The sequence below is a fragment of the Symphodus melops genome (assembly GCF_947650265.1).
Source record: "Symphodus melops genome assembly, chromosome: 8".
Classification (NCBI taxonomy): Eukaryota; Metazoa; Chordata; class Actinopteri; order Labriformes; family Labridae; genus Symphodus; species Symphodus melops.
Window position 1 is genome coordinate 28,308,574 of NC_136698.1, and position 8,106 is coordinate 28,316,679.

Here is an 8,106-nt window from a genome sequence, read left to right on the forward strand (position 1 = left end):
CCGGCTTGAAAACATGGCACTTCCTGTCCAGGCAGGAAAACAAAGCGGTCCGTCCTGTGATGAAGAACAGAATGAACAATGAAGGAGCAGGTTTCTCTTCATCCAGTGTGGATCTGCAGGTGGAGACCGGTCCTGCGTCCGCTTCAACGAGAGGTCGGGTTAGGATGCGTGGTGATCCCTGAGTTCATCAAACTAAACAGGAAGTGGTCATAGAGCTGCTGTTCGTCCGATCCAAACCTTCTGCTGCTGCTGGTTTCTTCTCTTCTGCGTTCACACACGATAACTTCTGCAGCAGCTGCATCAACACTTCACACTTTGCTCCCGTGTCACATTTTCAATCTTAGATTTAGTGATGTGAAAAAAAAAAAAAACATTTGAAGGCTTTTAATAGAAGTTGACTGTGTTTCATGTGACTGTCATACAGACTAAAGAACAACACCAGAGTAATGTAAAACATCCTTGTGTAGCTCATAATATCTCTTATTACACACATGAGTGACAGTCAGGGTAGCAGAGGATGAACATGCAGGTTTCTAATGAGCTTCACTTTAAGGATGAAAACTACAGAATCAGAGACACTGCAGACATGATAAGAAACTACAGAAGACAATAATATCAGCTCGTTGACACATTGATGAATAAAAGCAAACTTCTAGAAGCTTGCAGCTGAATTGTCCTCTGACGGTCAGCTGGTTGATGTCATTTCCGGTCGCCTGAAGTAGAGCCTTGTTGAGTGACGGTCCCCCCCTCCCCTCTTTCATGCTGTTACTGCAGCTAGCTGCTAGCTGCTTCCCCATGAATGAATCTTATATGACGCTGATTATTTAGCTGGTGACGTCAGATGACAAACACACTGCACGCGACATTGTCATGACAACGGCACTGTCAGGACGAACCGGCTGCATTGTAATGAGATAAATGGAGCTAATAGGGGTTAGCATGACTAGCTTGCTACACTAGCCTGCGAGCCTTCCGTGGACTCTCTTACCAGAGACCGGGTCCGGTTCCGTTCACGTTCACGTTGAGCTCAAACCCGAAGGAGCTTCCTGGCACCGGGACCGAGCGTCACACATGGTTCAACATGAATGTGGAGAGAAAACGTGCTAAGAGCAGCTGAGTGTGAGCACGCCTGTGGAGGGGCAGACTCAGTGTCCACCTCCCCTTTCTCAAGGATCCTGTCCACGTGCATGTATCGGGAGCGCGCATGGACTAAAAGCACATGTGTAAAGGGCTGTTAAACTTAAACACATGAGGGTGAGTTTATTAAACAGTGTGTTTATGAATGACGGCCATCTTCCTGCAGTGTGCTCACAAAATAAGAGTCTTTCAAAGAAATATAAAACATACACAGTCTTTATTGTAAGAAAACAAATTTCCATTGAAATTAGAAAGCCTGACCTGACATTAGGGATGATTCACTCAACTCACGATGTGATTTAGTTCACAAAGTGAGACTGTAGATAAATGATAACCCACAGGGGCCTGTCTGTTGGGGCCCTTGGGCAAACATCCATTGGGGACACTCAAACCAGCAGCCATTATTATTTTCACAGCAGTAGTGCATGTGACACTGAGTCAGATGGGGCCCCATCAGGGAGGTTTCCTACGGTCTTTGCAAAAATGTGCACATTTTGAGGCAATACTATAGTTTAAAGTTTGTCAGCCGCCAGGGGCCCCCCTACTAGCCTGCCCCCCCCTACTAAACTGCCCCCCCCCCCCCCCTACTAGCCTGGGGCCCCCAAGCAGTATCCTACCTTGCCTCTGCTAACCTGCTTGTCAGTGCGGTTTGTTCTTTTAATGGTTTTTGTTTCTCCAACAACGAGGGGCGATTGTTATAACGGAGGGTTAGGTCCACCTTAAAGAAAGAAAAAAAACCAACAACTAACATTTCAAGATTCAAACCGTAAATTTATGAGAATAATCTCAGAAGTTTGAAATCAGTCTGTGCAGCTGTTTCCTCTGCAGACACAATATTCAGAAAGTCAGTGTGGTTCTTTCTACTCAAAGTCACAGTTTCTTGCAGTGTGTTTTCAGGGTCCTGATATTTTAAGACAAATGATGATGAGCCAAAAGCATGCAGTGAAGTTTCATGTCAGCATTGTTCATAACACATGTTTTTGTCTGTGGTCTGAGGGTGAGGCAGCTTCAGTAGGCCATTAGCTGTCTGCATGGCTCCTGCTAGCTTGTGGATGATATGGGCTTGACCTCAGACCTGCGCGTGAAGTTTAGGAGCTGCCGGGAGGTGGATTATCAGTCAATAGCTCTTCAGGTATCCCAACCTGTACAGATGTTTTTAGATTGTCACTTGTACTGGGAAGTTCTGACCTTTAAACTCGCACAAGTCAGGGACCAGCTTCTGCCCCGGCAGTTCTGGTAGAAGTGATGAGTGGTCTGCGGTGCTGTGAGGACATGCAGATACTTTCTACTTGACTGCAGTGCTTATCTTTGACCACCAGATGGCATCTTTGTATCTCTGCCTGGACTTGTTAAAGGCTGGAGGACCATGATGGATCTCTTGCTCTTAAGGTTAGTGGAATCACAATCCAACAACAAAGTAGTCCAAAGCAGACCTGGGAACAAATCTTGCATATCATGGCCAACCAGACGGGATGTGACATCGAAGACATTTCAAGGACGGATCTTTTTCAGTTTCTGCTTTAATGCATTCGAGGACTGATTTGTGTCTCTTGTGCTCTTTCATCACATCCACTGCTTGGACGTCCTCACCTCGTCTCGTATCATCAGTCTGAAACTCTGGATGCCCACATCAGGCACGACTAGTTTTTACATGTGTAGTTAGTCTATTGTATTTTTTTAACCACCTTATTAATTAATGTAAACTGGCTCATAGCTGTTCTTTTTTCTTTTTTGCTATTGATGCTGTTTATATTCCCTGTTTTACTGTTCTTGGAGCTGTTGTAACACCCAAATGTCCCACAGTGGAGGATCAATAAAGGTTGTCCTGAGGATGTATTCAGTGACGGGATTGAACTTCATGAGTCGATTGAGACGTCGTTGGCATCTCAACAGTGTTTTATCAAGGTCCTTGTTGTTGATAAGCATCACCAGGGGTTTGTGATCTGTCGGTAGCTTGTAGCTCTCCAGACTGTCACGAACACACCAAGAGACCCAAATGCACGACTCAGTGGGACAAAAACAGTTTCTCAAAACGTTTATTCCAGGCAGGGTTCGGTACACGGTAGTCAGTCCAATAAGGCAAAGGTACAAAATCGACATGCAAAAACAGAATCCAAAAACACACGGGGGTCAGAACAAGAATCAGAATACTAGAAATTGCTGGGACGCTGCTACGATGAGACAAGACGAACTGGCACAGAGTGAAGGGCAGACAGACATTAAATACTGAACAGGGGGTGGAGTTAACAAGACACAGGTGAGACACATCAGGTAATCAGCAGGCTGAGACACACTGGGGGAAGGGCATGCAGCCAACAGACCTGAAACGAGACACAGGGTGAGTAACAAGTAAAACAAGCACAAGACATGAAACATGAGGAAAAACATAAAATAAACAAACACTTAACCCGGGGATGTGACACAGACCACAACACAACTCTATTAACCAAATGCTGCTTCTTGTTTGGCCTGCATGGCTTTTGTATTTTCACTTGTGATCTGCCTGCTTAATTACTCCCATGTTATTTCTATTTGTAGCTTTTAGCATTGTCTGAATTTGTTTTGATTGTCCAGGGAGATTTTTGTAAGATCTGGCCAGGGACAGCCGATCAGCATATTTACTGAAATGTTTTAATATTCACTGTCCCTGTAAAATAAGGGAAAGAGAAACTCCCTGACGTCCACACTGTGGCGATCCGCCAAGCGGAAATACCTTTTTTCTCTGGCTCCACGCCTGTGACGGTTAAAGGTGAAATCAAAGATTGACTCACGTACAAGAGAGCCCGCTCTTGTTTTTTTTTTTTTTCACCAGCGTTTTGAAAGAACTGTGAAAAGACACTTTGAGTTATGTTTTGATGGACTGGATACCTTGGTGCACTTAATACATTTCCGTTATTCACCTTTTCATGTCTTTGTGTGAGATTCTTGTGTTTGTGTTTATTGCGTGATTTTTTGAGTTATTTCTGGGTCTAAAAAATTAGATAGCTTGGTTTGAAATAAATTTATAGAAAACAACTGCGGTTGTTGTCGGTTGAGATAGCGGCTGGCACCCCAACTAAAAAAAGACCTCTTAAAACCGCTACAGAAAATGGCACCCCAGCAAAAAGGAAAATCAAACTTACAATGATTTTCTTGAAAAGAACCACTGCATCCCTGGTAAAATAAAATAAATTAAAAAAAGAAACAAAGGAAAAAGGAAATAAATGGCCGACTTGGAGGAGCTCTTTCAACATGCAGCCTCCCCTAGTGGACAAGAAAACCCCAGAAAAAAAAATGGAGAAAACTCAGACACTTGCATCCTCTAACAATAAAGAGGAGTACAGTCAAACAACAAAAGCACTTCCCTTGACTGGACCTTTATTTGGACATATGAAAAAAGGACACCCAATGGAGGACTGGGAAAAGCCTCTTTGGGATTCTGCTCTCTCTGGAGGGCACAAGGACATCTTGCAAAAAAGTGAGCCTGCGTATAAATTGGTTCCCTCTTGTGACAATCAGGAGGAGTCGCAGGTTAAAGCAGCACCTGAAATGGATAAATTAAACTATGAATCCCATATGTCTTTACTGGATATGGAAATTTGTGACAATGGCGAGCTTGCAGCTCCACTTTTGGCCCCAATGTCGTTACCTCCTGGAGAAGACGGAAGCATAACTCAAACATTAACAGGCCTGGATCAGTCAATGAAGAGACTGGAAAAGATGATGCAGGGCTTAATAACTGCTCAAAATCAATAAGTGGATAAAAAGTTTGAGCTAAAGAATTCAACAACTATGAAACCAGATCAAGCGTATGGAGAATTGAAGGAGTTGCTAAATAAACACATGGAGTACTTGAGAGGGCAACTTACAGACACAATAAAATGGCGTCTGCACCAGCACCATACCGAAGTGTTGAAAGACACACACAGAATTATGTCTCCTATGGTGGAAACTGTTAGCCAACTGCAAGAAGAAATGACTGCATGTACACTTCAGTTGCACAGTATAAACGAAGAGTTCACAGCAGTAAAGCAACAAACTCTTCCCTCAGTTCACCAAACTTTGTTTTCGACAGCTGTACAGACCGATGAGTTGGCTGACTCAATTGGGCTGCCTCCCGTTTTAATAACGCGCCTTCGTCTGCAATCCACCATGCAGCCGGGTAGTCAGGCTGAATCCATGTCCTCTCCCAATGACTGCTTGGATGTAAGGGCAAGATTTATAAATCAAAGTCCTGTTAAATTGCAGTTTCCCTGTTTTGGTCGCATGGAGGATAGCAGTGATCCTCTGACTTACTTAGAACAATGTCAGGATTATCTGGCCCTTAACCCCCTTAACAATGAAGAACTTCTTGCCACGCTGCGTAATGTCTTGAATGGCACTGCTAGGGATGGGTGGGATGTGACAAGGCTGGAAACACGGACTTGGAGAGATTTTGAGAGTACATTTCTTGCAGCGTTCCTTTCAGAGAATTATGCAGAAGAGTTGGAGGAAAGAGTGAGGACACAAATACAGGCTGAAGGTGAAAGTGTACGGGATTTTGCATATAGATACTGCTCACTCTGTCGATGCTGGAAGCCGGATGTCACAGAAGAAAAGACAATCCAGCTCCTCTTAAAAAACATCAAACCACAGCTGGCCAGCAGTAGAGTGACTACTGTAGACGACCTGGTTAGGCTGGGGCAGCAGCTAGAAAAGGATTGGGAGAAACACTTACTTCTAGAACAGCAGAAAAAGTACAACTAGATTGATAATCAGCCTCATAAAATTGCAACTACACGCCCCCCACCCCCTCAATCATTTCCCCACAAAGCATCAGACAAACCCCCTACAGCTTTCTGTTGGCGCTGTAAGGGCTCCCACCCACCTTACTCGTGTCCTCAGCATAAAGGCAAAGGTCCCAAACCTTCACAACACCATCAACTACAAAATCAAGATTCACCAGAGTGCTCTGCAAGAAGCAATTCTACACTACATGTGTTGTCCCACATCCCACCCAAAGCACCTTCCTTCCCTTTTGTACCTAGCAGGCCTGTTAGGTGTTTGTAACCCTGACAATAGGTACGCAACAGGGCAGAGCCATGGTAGATTCTGGATCTTCATACACCCTTCTTAATGACAAATTGTGGCACACTGTCAATGGGGAAGGGGCTAACCTTTACCCTTGGTCAGGAGATCCGCTGTATCTGGCCGGGGGGGGGGGGGGGTGGCAGGACATTACTGTCACCTTACAAGGAAACACCTGTACATTGCCTGTGGTGGTTTTGTCCTCAGAAGCCCTGGCTTGCCCTGTGGTGTTAAGTCTGGACTTTATCTGTATGATTGGCCTACAGATGGAGGTAAGAAGAAATCAGTACAGCCCTCACTCTAACCCGGCAGTCAAATATTGCTTTGAGCAAGGCAACAACCATCCTGATGAATGGGGATGGAGAGAAAAACTCTGCTTCTTCTCGGCAATCAACCCCCGAACCTCACATCAAACTTCCACAGATCTGGAGCTTATACAAAAAGCAGTGGAGGGGAGCAATTTAGACACGACTGGAAAGAGGCAGCTCTTTGAGCAATTACAGTGGAACAATGATGTCTGCACAACCAGACTAGGATGTACTGAAGTCCTCACCCATAAAATCTTCGTCACTCAGGATGTACCCATCAAACAGCGACCTTAAAGAGTCTCTCCCTCAAAACTGCAGGTCATTAAGGAACTTGTGGAAGAAATGCTCAAGATGGACATCATCGAACCTTCCGCCTCAGCGTGGTCCTCTCCAGTAGTTCTCATTCCGAGAAAGGACAGAAAACCTTGGTTTTGTGTAAACTACATAAAACTCAATGCTGTAACCTACACAGATGCCTTCCCCCTACCCACCATTCAAGAAATACTTGACTCCCTACACAGCAAATTGAGAAGAGTTAAATTTTGGGTGTTGGCAAAATTTAAGCAAGTGTAGAGTTAATTTAACTCTAGAAAGAGTCATATCCCTCCAAATGTACTCTCAGTGTAAAAAGAGTTGGTGTCATAAACGAGAGTAAAAACAAAGTGTCAGGCAAAGAAATCTGTAAGTGTTACTGCAGCATCTTTAACTCTGAACCTGTCACTCTTAACTCTGAACCTGGATGTGACACTTATCAAGTGTTAGTTATCCCGCCCCCAACATGCTCAGACATGCCCACCAAGCCAGAATGTTTCACTTGATAAAACAGCGGCAGACGTGCCTCAACTACTGGATAAACTTTCAGGTAAGAAAACACGTAATTTCTGTAATTTTTTCTCATATAGCTATTGATTCCTTTCAAATTGTTTTGAGTTATTGTATTACTGATAAGCCAATGTAGCACTGTAGGCTAAAGTTATGCTAACCGATCCAGATATGCAAGTAGCTTACATGTTTATTTAGCTTGCTTAAAGCCAAACCTCATTGTGATAGCATACAACTTATAATGTTGCAGGTAGGGCTTTCAAATTAGCTTTTAGTTAAGCTGAATTGGTTAAATTTAATTTAAGGCTGGTTGAAATAGCTTTTCTGTGTTAACTACTAAACTTCTATGAGCACTAAGTTAGAGTTGGTACATTAGCATATGGTGAACAACATTAGTTTGGTCTTATTTGGTACTCCCAGTTTTTAAGACTTGAATCATTTTTTTGGTGCTTTTTAAACCACAGCAACCGAAGACAGACAGGCAGCAGTTTGTCAGACAGACAGACAGACAGACAGACAGCAGTTTGTCAATACAATATCTGTCAACAATATCTGCCATACAATTAGGCTTTTGAAAAATCCTGATGATGCATTTCTATCATCATTAAAGTTTTATTATTTTGTCTTGTGATCTCAAAATATATGTATTTAAATTTATCATGATGTCATTGTTTTAAGGACTTCAGTTATTATATAAAGTATTTATGTTGATTTTTATTTCATTTTTTAGATCCAGAAATCCATTTGGTTGCAGAAGAATCAGAGCCATCAGCACCACCAGCTTCTTCCAGGG